The following is a 15,667-nucleotide window of genomic DNA, read 5'->3' as shown; positions in this document are numbered from 1 at the left end:
TAACTAAAAATATAAAATTACAATTTTTTAGACAAAATACTAATTATGAATAAATTGTTTAATGACAGATAAATATCTCTCGTAAGACATAGCAAAATCAATATTAACATTATTTTGTATTAGTACATTATGAGCTTTACATATTTGAACCATTACTGAATTCTGATGTACAATATTTTTAGAATTAACCAAAGAAAATGGCAAATAAGAACGCAACGTTCTAGGTTTAATTGTGAATCCTATCAACTGAAGACAATCTTGAGCATCAATTAAGTTATTTATAAATTTATAAAGTAAAATATGTTTGGCTAGTTCTCTTCTTGATTGTAATGAAGAGAACCCAAATTCAGATAAAATAGTATTATAAGATATTCTTTCTAAATATGAAGATCTTTTAAATTTTTTGTAATATAAATATCTTACGAACTTATTCTGAACATTTTCAATTAAATCACGGTAGCATTGAAAATAAGGATCCCAGATGACACTAACATACTCTAACTTACTTCTTAATATCGAATTGTATATTGAAGCAATAGCTTGAATATTATTAATTTCTCTGGTAGTTCTAAATATAAAGCCTAAAATTCTAAATGCATCCGATACTAATGTTTGTACGTGCTCTCTGTAAGTAAGCCTTGAGTCGAGTAAAAGTCCCAAATCCTTTATAAGTTTAACTCTATTTAAAACTATTCCATTCATAGTATAGTTATGAGTATAAGATAAGTTATGTCTGCTAAACGTAATAGTTCTGCATTTACTTATATTAAAATCTAACCTATTGGTGACACTCCACTGAAAGCAATTGTTTATATCTTTCTGTAATTGCGCTAAATCACTTATATTTGTAATGGATTTAAATATTTTTAGGTCATCAGCATATAGCAGATAATTAGAATTTTTTATAACAGAGGATAAATCATTAATAAATATTATAAAAAGTAAGGGACCCAAGTTTGAGCCTTGCGGAACACCAGATGTAACATTATATAAAGGGGATGATTCAAAATTGTAGGTGACATAGAATTTCCTATTTTTTAAATACGATGCTATTAATTTTAATAATGGAAACGAAAAACCGAAATTTGCTAACTTATATATTAATATATCATGATCTAACTTATCAAAAGCTTTAGCAAAATCTGTATAAATAGTATCAACAGAGTAACCATTGTTAAATGAGTCTGCCAAAAATTGGGTAAATGAGATAAGATTAGTTAAGGTTGATCTTTTGGATATAAAACCATGCTGATGGTGAGTTATATACGGTTTAACATGATAACAAATTCTATTATATAAAATGTGTTCAAAAATTTTTGCTGGTGTTGAAATTAAAGATATAGGCCTATAATTGATGATTTCCTTGGCGTTACCAGATTTTGGTATAGGAGTTACTTTACTTATTTTCCACCTATCGGGGAAAATTTGGGTGGTTATAATCAGATTAAATATGGTGCATAGAGGAAACAATAAGCAATCAGTACATCCTTTAAATATGTAAACGGGTATACTATCTGGACCACTAGCTTTCTTCGATTTCAGTTTTCTAATAGAAGTTTTACATTCAGATTCAGTAATACTATCTAATACTAATGGTTGATTTACTATCATAGGTACTTCACTGGGAATTGAGTAAGTTGGAATAGAATCATTAAAAACGCTCTTAAAGAATTGCGCAAAACCATTAGCTATATCTTTGTTATTGTCAAGTGATACTCCATTATAGGTTAAACTACACTGATTATTAGTTGATTTCTTTTTACCTTTAATATAACTCCAAAAAGACCTAGGATTATTTTTTTATGGATTCTTCAGAATTCTTTATGTAAATCTTGTAAGCTTTGGTTATCATAGATTTTGATTTTCTGCGTAATTCAACAAATTTCTTCTGGTTATATTCTGACAATTTACGTCTATGTCTATAATACTCTTTATATTTAAGTAATCTTATAATATCCAGTGTAAACCAAGGCGGGTACGATTTTCTCTTATTACGCTTCCTTATGGGTACATTATTACCAATAATTTTATCTAAAATTTCATAAAAGTAGTCCAATGCTACGTTGGGATTCTTAAATAATGTTAAAGGATGCCAATCAGTTTGATTAAGATTTCTATATATATTGAAAAAAATGGCATTACGGTAATCATATGTATAAATAGAACTTGACTTAACATTATGAATAGCTTTGTCATAAAAGCGGTGGACTTGAAGTAATAAGGGAGGATGATGAGCATCAGAGCTTAGAAGAGGGAAGGAGTTATGATTAACCACGACATTGTTAGACAAGTTGGTTAGTACCAAATCCAACGTTTTTCCGTTGTTATTTTTTACATTATTTATACTTTGTAATTCCAGTAAATTTAAAAATCTAAATAATGTTAAGGAAAGAGGACAACCATTTTCTAAGTCGTAATTAGAATCTACAATTTCTGGAATATTAAAATCTCCTACAATAATCAAACCACAAGAATGTATATTACATAGCTCTTCCATTCTGGTAAAAAACATATTGTAAATTTGTAATTTATTATTAGGTGGGAAATAAACTGTAACCACTATAATGGAAGAAACACTAGTTATTATCTTAACACAAACAATCTGAATATTTTCTATAGTTATTTCAATGTTCTTGGTCCTCAGAGTACTCTTTACTGCAATTAATGCGCCACCACCTCTTCTATGTAACCGATCTTGCCTAAATACAGCATAGCGAGTATCAATAAATTCACAGTTGTTAATAACATTGGAAAGCCAAGTTTCTGTAAAAACAATTACATCATAGTTTTCATTTAGAATACTTAGATATACATCATTAAGCTTAGTATTAATACCTCTTACATTTTGATAGTATAAATTCAATTCATTATGTGATTCATTATAATCCATGACTCAACTCACCATGATTACATAATATTTTGTATATCTGTTTCAGTTTTTATTACAAAAACTTGCCTGTCATTTGGGGTCTTTCTTAAACGAATAGAACCAGAGTTATCAATCCAAAGATAGGCATAGTTTTTTTCTCTTTGTAATTTCCTAGCTTGGCCAAAAATAGTTTTTCTATATGGAGTAAGGCTATGATTAATATATATTGGCTGACTATTCGTAAACCCCAGATGATTTGTATTTAAATTTCTTTTTACCTTGCGTTTTTCAATCATTTTATCCTTATCCACTCTTCTTACAAACTTTACAATTATACCCGGAGAATTATGATTGCTAGAATTCTTAAGCCTATGACATACGTCTATCATTTCCTCTTTAATTTCCAAATCAAGAGCCCTACCAACATCCATAACAGTTTGATAAACATCGTAGCAGAAGTGACACACACTTCTCAAGATAACCACAAAGAATACTGTCTACTGTCTGCACTTTTAAAAAGAAATACGTTCGGTGTAACATGAAACAATGTGCGCTAGTTCGAAATACTGACCATTGTTGTGTCGAATTCCAGAAATTGCGACAGTTTTCTTTCAGGCTGTCCGTTATTAAGAAGTTTTACTTGCGTTGGGGGGTAGTTTTCAGTATTCGCGTCTGTTATCAAGAATGTCCGTTATTGAGAAGTTATATTGCCATTAAACCCCTTGTTCTGGCGGGGAATTTAAAAATGTCCGTAATTTAGAGGTGTTCGCTATTCAGAGGTGTCCGTTAGGAGAAGTTTTACTGTATTTTTACATATTTCAGTGATTTTTTCTACATATTTATGTACATATTTCGTATGTTTTAGCTACATAAAAACCGAGCCTTAATGATTACATGAAATTCAACGCCAATGAGCAGAGCGGGACTCGAACTCGGAACTTTTGAGCCGACACGCTCAGCATCAGATATTGCTTGAGAAGAGGAGTAGCATACACCCTGTTGAGGAAACACACCCCCACTCTTCCCTTCTATTGAAAATCGTTTGACGCAGGAGGAAGAAACAAATATTGTCTTTGAAACTCTTCTTCTAGTGAGCCGATATGATATTCTCCGCCCTTTGTTTCCATTATTTTCCCTTCGGCCAACAACCTTTCTCCTCTCGCTTTCTTACCCTCAGAATTCACCTTCGGCTCGCAAAGGAGTCTCAGAAATCTATCCCTCCCTCACCCGCCCCGAAAAAAGAAACACCCCCTCCTCTTTTCTTTTGAACCCAAAATTCCATAGCCTAAGATATGCGTAGAATGATCCGAGAAGAAAGCGGTTTCCCAATATATCTCTTCGTGAGTTTCCTCTGATACGAATAGTGCACAGGGAGAGAGGTCCAAAACAGCCAAGAAAAAAATATAGCATTTTCCTTATAAGAAAATACGTAGAGGCTCAGAGCAGATACGGAATCTCAAACAGAAGATTGGATTTTGTGCAACACTGAGTTGCAATTCTAAATATTGCATTTACTTTCAAAAAGGGCGTAAAATATGCATACTTGTAAGGTAGCTTATTAGCTGGCATTAAAAAAAATCCATCCAGTTTCTGTCGTTCTATCCTGACGAAGAGACTGACAAAATTAATTTTGAATAATATAGTTACGATTTTAACTTAATGTTATCCTGAATATCCTAGTGTTTTTTGTGCACTGCAGAATAGTGTTCCATGCTTATGGAACGTGATACCATTTTAAGATTCTCCGAGTAGAATGTGATTGCATTTGTTATTATTTTGACGAAATGCGTGTGTAGAAATGGTCATAGGCGTAACTTGGCGGGGGCAAGCTGGGGAGGCACTCGCCCCCCCCAAAATTTTAAGGTTACTAAATTTAAAAATTAAGGATACAATTTTATAACCTACTGGGACATGAGTAGAAATATATCGAAGAGTATCTTTTAAGATTGCGTAAATGTAAGTTACTTAGCAAAATAGTTCTGGACATTTTAGGAGATGGAAAACTTGTCGATCATGGCTCTGAAGTGTCAAGTTTGATTCCGACCCCGAAGGTTAAGTCCCAAGTTTGATTCTGCCCCGGAAAGTTAAGTCTCAAGTTTGATCCTGCCCCCGAAAGTTAAGTCCCAAGTTTGATTCTGCCCCCGAAAGTTAAGTCCCAAGTTTGATCCTGCCCCCGAAAGTTTAGTCCCAAGTTTGATCCTGATTCCGAAAGTTAAGTCCCAAGTTTGATCCTGCCCCCGAAAGTTAAGTCCCAAGTTTGATTCTGCCCCCGAAAGTTAAGTCGCAAGTTTGATTCTGCCCCCGAAAGTTAAGTCGCAAGTTTGATTCTGCCCACGAAAGGTAGGGTCCAAGTTTCACCCATGGAGATGGTAATATTTTCTTAGTTCTGGAGAAACATTCCTTGAAACCCTGGAGTTCTTGCATTGATACGATTTTATTTAGTTTATGATAACTCGAAATTCTACCATATTTTGTTAATCGTGACGATGGAGATGAATGGTGATAAGATGAAATGGATGAATGGACAATCACAAATATATGCAGATGACACACACTAGCCCCATAGAGGATTATACTGGCTGAGAGTCCAGACGCCAGAGCCTCGCTAGTCTGCAACATTGTTGTACTTTGTGGAAGGGTCGTGGTTGGTCTTTGGGTGCCTTCAACGAAAATCATTATTCCAGCCCCTTGGAGTCCTTACATCGAATGTATAAGGGTTACTTATACCTACGAAATTATAAGTCCCTTATACCCGGTTACAATGCAATGCCATATCCTTGAAATGGCACTGCATGCATGCTATTATTTTCTTGACATCCAATCCCCCCCCCACTTCTCCCTTCAGGACAAACATTTATACGAGGGTTACAGCAAAAGTCATGGCAACCATTTTGGAGACCCCGTTACATGCAATGTATTGCGACGCCACTAGATGGCAATGGCTGCGAAGACATTGATCAGAGGGAAGTGGGAAGTCAGTGCGTGTTTAACAGTCGTGCAGGATGAATGTGACCTGACGTGAACAACGTTCCTATGTGAAAATAGCAGTTCTCCGTGGAAGGAATGCCAGAGAATGTCACACAGTGCTTGTGAAAGCTTTAGAAAACGATGCTCTACCATATCAAACTGTTGCGAGGTGGGCAGCAGCATTCGGGCGTGGAAGAGAAGCAACTGCCGACATGCAACGTTCAAGGCGACCTGCGACTGCGCGTATTTTGTCTCTTTCTCTATCCTCATACAGTTATCTACGTTGTTCAAAATTCATACATTAAACGTTAGAATATATCGTGACCTTCCAATTGTATATTTTACAATTCTTGCCTGACCCGCATTATCATGGAGAAAATAGTTGCCATGAATTTTGCTGTAACCCTCGTATTTAAGTTATACTGACATAAACCTTCTATATATCACAAAAAATGATTTGTTTAGTCCTCCCACAAGGAAATTCATTTCTTCTAAAGCCTGAAACATTTTCATTACAGTAGTTCAAAGAATATCACCTGGCTTCGTGCTAAGATTTCATCCAATAGAAGTTGGTGAAGAAAATTCATCAAGAAAACCTTGCCCAAAAGCTACCCAAAATCAAAAAGTATCATCATGACGTTTACACTCAAGTAGAGTCGAGTAGCACAGGTCACATTCAATACATCCGGATAAAACTAGACACTAGTTGTCAGACACTAAGACTATACCACCCTTTGGCTTATCAGTCAACCTGCAAACACCACTGACCAGAATTCTACAACACAGTATAAGAGGAACGCTAGTGTTGTACGTCTTGGAAAATCACTCTTCCGTTTCGGTACACGTTAGAAGAAACTCATAGGAGATTCTTTCTCCTGCAACTCGAGCTTGAAAGATCTTAGCAATTTCTGGGAGTTTGTTCTTTTCTCCATCGCTGCTCTAAGAGGGTATAATCCATATTAGGTATCCTTTCTTTACGGCGTGGTAAGTTGGCATTACTGCTACCGGGACACGAGGCAAAGAAAAGTTGTGGTTGAATGTTGCTGGAAATGGGCTTCAACCAGTTTACTCCGTTCAGTGGTTTATTTTGTACTGGGCAGTGAGCGAATGGAATTTGTGTTGTTGATACCACCTCACAATACTAGCGATGGGAGCATGGGATTCTTAATAAATCATGGAATCCTCGGTTCTGGAAAGAGGTTTCGAATTCTTAGTTCCGAAAATGAGGCAACGAATCTTCGGCAAGGGGAATGGGGCAACGAATCCTCGGCAAGGAAAATGAGGCAACGAATCCTCGGCAAGGAAAATGAGGCAACGAATCCTCGTCAAGGAAAATGAGGCAACGAATCCTCGGCAAGGAAAATGAGGCAACGAATCCTCGTCAAGGAAACTGAGGCAACGAATCCTCGGCAAGGAAAATGAGGCAACGAATCCTCGGCAAGGAAAATGAGGCAACGAATCCTCGGCAAGGAAAATGAGGCAACGAATCCTCGGCAAGGAAAATGAGGCAACGAATCTTCGGCAAGGAAAATGGGGCAACGAATCTTCGGCAAGGAAAATGGGGCAACGAATCCTCGGCAAGGAAAATGGGGCAACGAATCTTCGGCAAGGAAAATGGGGCAACGAATCCTCGGTTCGGGAAAGGGGGCAACGAATCCTCGGTTCGGGAAAGGGGGCAACGAATCCTCGGTTCGGGAAAGGAGGCTACGAATCCTCGGTTCGGGAAAGGAGGCAACGAATCCTCGGTTCGGGAAAGGAGGCAACGAATCCTCGGTTCGGGAAAGGAGGCAACGAATCCTCGGTTCGGGAAAGGAGGCAACGAATCCTCGGTTCGGGAAAGGAGGCAACGAATCCTAAGCAAAGGAAAGGAGGCAACGAATCCAAGCAAGGGAAATAAGGCGACGAATCCTAAACAAGGGAAAGGAGGCAACGAATCCTAGGCAAGGGAAATAAGGCGACGAATCCTAAACAAGGGAAAAGAGGCAACGAATCCTAGGCAAGGGAAAGGAGGCAACGAATCCTAGGCAAGGGAAAGGAGGCAACGAATCCTAGGCAAGGGAAAGGAGGCAACGAATCTTAGGCAAGGGAAAAGAGGCAACGAATCCTAGGCAAGGGAAAGGAGGCAACGAATCCTAGGCAAGGGAAAGGAGGCAACGAATCCTAGGCAAGGAAAAGGAGGCAATGAATCCTAGGAAAGGGAAAGGAGGCAACAAATCCTTGGTTCAAGAATCGGATAAGGAATCCTGCTTTCAATTTGGGTAATTTTGGGTTGATTTGAATTTGCCCACATAAACTTCTGAAGTGCGGGAAAAGTTATTAGTTTACCTTGCAGAACATTACGTGCAGAAGGGACAAACTTTGTATTAGTATATCTTTAAACGTGCACTTTGAATTGTAGTTTTTATTTAGCCTATCACTAGCTAATCTCGACGATGAGGATGAATGATGATCGCATGAAGTTGATCGCCCACGCTTGGATTCAAACCCGAGAACTTCGAAGTCGACCAGTTAACTCGCTCGATCACAGTACCCACAAATATATCTAAAAATAGTTTTATGATATAAAATAGTATTGTGTTGGCTAAAGTAGGTTTGGTGGCAAGTAACCAGTTCTGGGAATTTAGAATTCACATTGAAGTGACTAAAATGGATAAAATACAGTTAGCGCGCGAAAATCAGGAGAATGATATATACACAATTATAGTTATTTCACAATACACACGGAAACAATTCGGATTTTCGCATCACATGGAAGATGTCATTCTTCAAGCACTACATTTTGTAGAACTGTCTAAGTAACTGTAAGAACCAATTCGACGTCTCTCCTGGTACATCTCGGGATCCATATGTAAGCCTGAACGCAATTTCTGTTCTGCGTGACCAATTATGCGAGACACTAAAGAGATTTCAAGACCGACCCAACTCCCTTTACGCCATCCTTTATGCCTTTTCCAATTTACGAGACAGTCCCGCCATCTTTCGCTTGTAATTTCTTTTTATTCCCTGTCTGCAAAATGTGGGTTCATTTCACAGCCATTATTCGACTCAATATGGTTGCATTGTGGGTAACGAGGAAAGTGTATTCTAGTGACAATTCACTCGTACTTCCAAGTTTTCTGATTAAATATTCCAAATGTTAGGTCCCCATTGCGAACGTGTCTTGTAAATATAGACATGTATTTTTTTAAATCTAATCTTTATCAGAACCTAAAAATTGGAAGCTTCAACTTGGTCTTCAACTAGTGTCCTTGATAATGTATGGTACCTAATTTTTGATTGGTTAATCCCACAAAGTCAGGATCTTATGGTCCAGGAAATAGATCGCTATCTGGTCGTGGTAAACTGGAACACACTCACATGGGGAAACTATATACGGTTATAAATTTATTGTTCTATAATGTTTGTTTATAAAGGGTGATTTAAAAAGGAGTTTACAACTGATGCGGAACGCGCTCGCTGTGTGTTTTGGTTTCACGAGACTAACAATGGTTAAACACATTACGGATGCAGATAACGAGATATTCCTAGACAATGTCATTTTTAGTGATGAGTCAACGTTTCACACCACTGGACAGTAAAAGTAGCCATTTTCAAGAACAATGCTGACAGCGCTACTGGTGGGTGAGTTTGGTACTAATGGGCTACGTGAGTTAAAACTTTGAGTTTTGCTTTGCAATGGCACATCAACCGACTCTCTAAGTTATCCGAATTAATTTCTATATGCTTTCAAAGTTCTAAACACCTTTTTTAATCACCATATATATGTACCTTAATGAGATTTTGTGGCAATTTATCGTATTAAAGCAATGAGGGGTGATCTTTTCTTTAAATTTTCCATAATTATTTTTTTAAAACGAGCTTTATGCTGTGCAGAGTATAATAAACAATCTTTATCAATATCGACAATTCTTATAAAATTCACGCCCACACACACAACGCATGTACACAAACACGAAGATCAAATTGTTTTTCATAATTGGTTTTCAGATAAAAGTATCTGTTACTAACATTGTTAATTGAATGTATATTGGAGTATAGATTGTTATATCAATGAGACAAACCTGTCAACGAAATGATTAAAAAAAACTATTGTAAAAATAATCCAAAATATATCATAGTGCTTTTTATGAGTCCGTAAACAAATTTTAAACTTTACATTTATGCTGCTGTTATTCATATGTATATGCCTTTCAGTGTGCTTGACAGGGGAACGTGTAGCGAATACTCTGAAGAGAGTTTTAATTTAATAATACAAGAGAGGAATAGAAAGATAGAACAGATAAAAGTAGTGTATATTAGTCGTTTCAACGCAGTACTTAGTAGGTATGCCTTTTTTTTATCAATCGAATATCACTTTTTGACATATTTTGACAATTTTTTGTCGATGTTTTAGCGTTTAGCGATGTTTTAGTACAAATTTTCACCATACTCATTTTTTTTCCACTCGTACTTGGTAGGTATATTATGATCTTACGTGATACAACTTAACCTATCCTTTTTTTACGATTATTTAATTTTTTTTACGATCCTAAGTGATATAACTTAACCTATCATTTTTTTTATTTATGCACTGTTTGAACGTTATTATTTGAGGATCATATTTTGTAGGTATTTTTTTTTTATCAATCGAATATAAGTTTTTGACATATTTTGACAATTTTTTGTCGATGTTTTAGCGTTTAGCGATGTTTTAGTACAAATTTTCACTGCACTCATTTTTTCCATTTATACTTGGTAGGTATATCACGATCTTACGTGATACAACTTAACCTATCTTTTTTTTACGATTTTTTAATTTTTTTTACGATCCTAAGTGATATAACTTAACCTATCGTGGAACTCGCAAACACCCACTCTACAAAAATTCTACTATATGATCTTTCACTGGCTAAGCTAACCTACAAATAGGAATTGGCAGCACTGACTTATAAACCCACTGGGTCTTCTTGGCATGTTTTTTCATGATGTGTTGCCAGGCTATTGGACATCTTGGCGTATACAATGTATATATTTTGAGAGGGGGGTTATAGCTTTTTATGCTGTACGAATACTAAAAACTTGACAGTGACAACCAACAGAGTAGGTAAACCTACATCCAGGAACTGGCAACACTAGTTTCTGACAGTGAATTTGAAATAAAATATTAAACAAAATACATGAGTAAGCACTGTGATTACAAATAGTACCAGTGTTATGCCCCCAACTCCAACTGGGCAACTCTGGGAAATAATTGTACAACAATTTGTACCTAATTGTACAATACTTGTACCTAATTGTACAACATATACACAGACATAAAAGAGAGAGCCTTCCTGTAACTTACCTCATGTACAATTTATATGTTTTTACAACTGTGAAAAGAAAGCATATGTGTTCTGTATGCACACATTTATTCTTATTTTTCGAAGTTGAATGAAAACACGTGTTTTTACGCTCTCGTAATACTGACCTTGCCCCAGTGATTTTAAATTGCTTCCATCCGCTTTTTTTCTGTGTTATTTCCGCATGCACGCAACATTCGCTTTCAATAGACAGAAGGAGTTTTAGTATAGCAGGCTCCGAGTTTTACAATTTATTAAATTAAACAATAATTTATGTAAGAATATACTTGTACTTACCGAACACAAAATAATAAAAAGCACATGTGAATATTTGCGTGTGTTCATGTTATATGACGGCTGAGTAAAAAATAATGTTGACGCCCCGAAAGATAAAAGTTCCTGGTTCGACATCAGATGCATGCAAATTTTATGTTTTGCTCTCCAAAATCTTGATTTTTATGTTTGTGCTATTTGTCATACAGCAGAGGAGAAGAGGGGAGAGGGGAGGGGAGGGGGTACTATTAGCGCCATCTATTAGCAAACAATAGAAATAAAAAGTAGGGTCAAACTTTTTCAACACCCAAAAATTTTAAACGTCCTCGCTTAGTAATACGATCAGCAAAAGACGTTTAAAAGAGTACTCTTAGTCGACAAAGCTAATTGCTAGGGCCCATATATTGCTAAAATGTTCTTTGATTTGCATATTTCTCATACCGCCATATGTTGTTCTAGTTGACTTCTTCCAAAAAAATGCTAATTAGCGAGAGTTAATTAAGCAAGGCAAGTAAAAGAAGCAAATAGGACAATATGTGCCGGCGTGAAATATGTAAAAATTCGACTCGATTCGAATTAAAGTTGGGGGATATTTTGCATTTTTTTCCTATAATGTACAAAATATTTACCGTACATAATCTTTTCCATTTACAACAGTATAAAATAAGAGGAATGTGTGACAATATCCATATTAATTAGGAAGGTATGTCGTATGCTAGGTTAGCTAATTGTGTCTTCTACAGCTTCACTGTTTAGAGGAAAGATGGAAAAAGAGAGCTCTACGGAAACTAACGCTCTTAACAATATTGTACGCCCCGTGAAAATTATATATAAATAAGGCATAAGCGTATTATCTGCTTTCATGTCAGATTTTCCCGACCTGTGAGCTGTAGTGTTTAGGTGACAAGCGACCTGCTGAAATATAATACTGTTGACAATATTGAACGCCCCGTGAAAATTACATATAAATAAGGCATAAGCGTATTATCTGCTTTCATGTCAGATTTTGCCGACCTGTGAGCTGTAGTGTTTAGGTGACAAGCGACGCACTCAAATATAATACCGTTGACAATATTGTACGCCCCGTGAAAATTATATATAAATAAGGCATAAGCGTATTATCTGCTTTCATGTCAGATTTTGCCGACCTGTGAGCTGTAGTGTTTAGGTGACAAGCGGCCCGCTGAAATATAATACTGTTGACAATATTGTACGCCCCGTGAAAATTATATATAAATAAGGCATAAGCGTATTATCTACTTTCATGTCAGATTTTGCCGACCTGTGAGCTGTAGTGTTTAGGCGACAAGCGACGCGCTCAAATATAATACCGTTGACAATATTGTACGCCCCGTGAAAATTATATATAAATAAGGCATAAGCGTATTATCTGCTTTCATGTCAGATTTTGCCGACCTGTGAGCTGTAGTGTTTAGGTGACAAGCGACGCGCTCAAATATAATACTGTTGACAATATATTGTACGTATATTGTATTGTATAGGAGACTAGAAGCATATAATTTGGCGAAAAAAAAACAACCCCAAAGTAAGGTCATAGAAAATAGTTAAAAAAAAAGTGAGCAATTATATTTTGCATTGCACAGCATTTGGTATTAAATAACATACCCCCAAAAAATCTCTGCATTATGCGTTCTGAAAAAAATTGCCCTACGTGCCAAATTACTGTGTCAAGTAAAAATTTTCAAAGGCACTGTCGTACTTGTGTGCCGGGAAAGCGAATATGTGCGACCAAACTGTGCTCTAAGTGTGGAAACAATTTTTCTATTGACTACTTCAAGCGACACCAGCTTACTTGCAAGAGCACTGGAACATCTCTACCGCAACCTTCCAAGCGAAAGGTAGAAGTAACCTCCCTCGATGCATCGCCACCTACCAAATGCGTCAAGCTGACGAAGAAAGTAGACCGAATTGCGTTTGAGCATTTATTAGAAGACTTTAACATAACATCAGACAGCTTCTGCGATGTGCGTAGTTTTCTGGAGAGCGAGCGAGCTAAGATAATATCCATCCTTTACGATGCATTGGCTACATACTCCACTAAATTCTATGCCGTGCTATGCTGCAAGTATAAGAAACCGTCTGATGAAATACCGGTCTTTTTTCACAATGGCTCGGGATATGATTTCCATCACTTGGTTACACATCTAGGGTACGACAATGCGAGAATCAATGTCCTGGCGCAGAACGAGGAGCGTTATATTAGCATCAGCAAGTGGGTGCCGATCCCCAACTCAAGCAACAGCATCGAGCTTCGGTTCCTCGACTCTCTGAGGTTCCTCCAGGCAAGCATCGATGCTCTTGCTGGGAAGCTCAGAGACGACCAACTAGCCATTACTACATCAAGTTTCCCGAACTTAGATGTCGCACTCATCAGACGTAAAGGGGTCTACCCCTACGAATACGTCACAGACCCTTCCAAGTTCGAAGAAGAGTTGCTGCCTCCCCAGGATAAGTTCTACAGCCAGTTGAGAGGTTTAGGTATTACCGACGAGGAGTACAAGCATGCTCAGTCTATGTGGGTCGAGTTGGGTTGCCGAATTTTCGGTGATTACCACGATGCATACCTGAAGCTTGATGTGACGCTTCTAGCATGTGCGACGTTTGTTGTGGTGGGATCATTGGGGGAAATGTGATTCTCCCAATATGTCATCTGACTTACTAGCATATGCGATACGAAGAACAGGTGTGTATGTGGCTTACTAGGATTAGGCTCATGGTAATGAGGTCCTAGTAGCTGAAACGTTGTCGGGGTATTTTGCAATTTTTTTTCAAATATGAACACGTTAAACTGGACTGTCTCGGATTTTGAGTTTTGTATTCGCCCCCGAGAAAATTCCATATAAAATAACATACCTAAAAATTATATTCACAGTAGATTCATTTTTTGAGTTTTGTAATTACCCCAAGAAATTCTATATAAAATAACATACCTGAAAATTGTATTTACAGTAGATTGAATTCTTGAGTTTTTGTATTCGCACACAAGAAATTCTATATAAATAACATACCTGAAATTCTATTTACAGTAGATTGAATTTTTGAGTTTTGTAATCACTCCAAGAAATTCTATATAAAATAACATACCTGAAAATTGTGTCGCTATATACTAGACTTTTTTATTTCTGTGATTTTGGAGAAAACAATGGCATCCACCACCAGTTTCAATCGTAAAAATGATAAAACTGAATGTGTTACTTGTGGGAAACTAATCTCAAGGAACAATTTATCGGTACACAGGGCAAGATGTAGCGAAACAGGTTCGAGAATTAATCGTTCGTTACCTTCTAAGCCCTGTGCTCGATGCGGAAAGATGATCAGCATTACAAATTTAAGTAAACATCTCAAAATTTGCAAACCATCGACCGAACAAGGAACATCGAAAAGGAAAATCGATAATTCAGAAACGGAAGCTTCCACTTCCAAGCAAATTAAATTATCTAATGAACGCAAACCAATTAGATCTGCATTTAACGACCAACTCCAGGATTTTTCAATTAAGTCAGAACCAGGTCGTGACATCCTTAGTTTCTTGGATGAAACGAAAACATCTGTACTAAATATTTTAAAAGATAAACTTGAAAACAACTCTATAAAAGTATACGTTGTTCTGTTTTCTGAATACGAGAAAGTTGATGGCACAACGAGTATTTTTTATCATCGTACAAAAAACCAGACTCTTTATTTGGCGGACGTCGAAAATTTGGACAACTTCTATTATAAAGTTTCCAACGAGCTGGTTAAGAAACATGACGATTTCGAGGCTAAAGGGTCGGGATGGTCTCTATGTGGAAGTCCTCACACGTTAACTGTTTACGTGAACCAATTCTCGCCTCTTCGCGCTTCCAGCTACGTTCCTCTTCCACCGAACATTCAACACAAGAGGGCTGTGTTAAATATACAGAACAGCGATAAAAAGTGTTTCCTTTGGTGTATATTGGCTGCACTGCATCCTGTTCATTGGTCAAATCATCCAGAACAGGTTTCTAATTACAAACAATACGAGACCGACTTTCAAAGTGTAATGTCTGACATTGAATACCCGGTGACATTGTCGGATATAACAAAGTTCGAAAATCGTGCAGGAAAACGCATCGCTATTAATGTGTATTCCTTCACGTCAGATAAATATCTTGTGCATCCCGTCAGGATAAGCGATATCGACGATGACGATGCCTGTGTAATAAATCTCCTTCTAATTTCAAACGAGGATGTTCAT

The sequence above is a fragment of the Lepisma saccharinum genome, chromosome 19 (assembly GCF_977018435.1).
Source record: "Lepisma saccharinum chromosome 19, izLepSacc3.1, whole genome shotgun sequence".
Classification (NCBI taxonomy): domain Eukaryota; kingdom Metazoa; phylum Arthropoda; class Insecta; order Zygentoma; family Lepismatidae; genus Lepisma; species Lepisma saccharinum.
The sequence above is the reverse complement of the archived record's forward strand: the minus strand, read 5'-3'. Positions refer to the sequence as shown.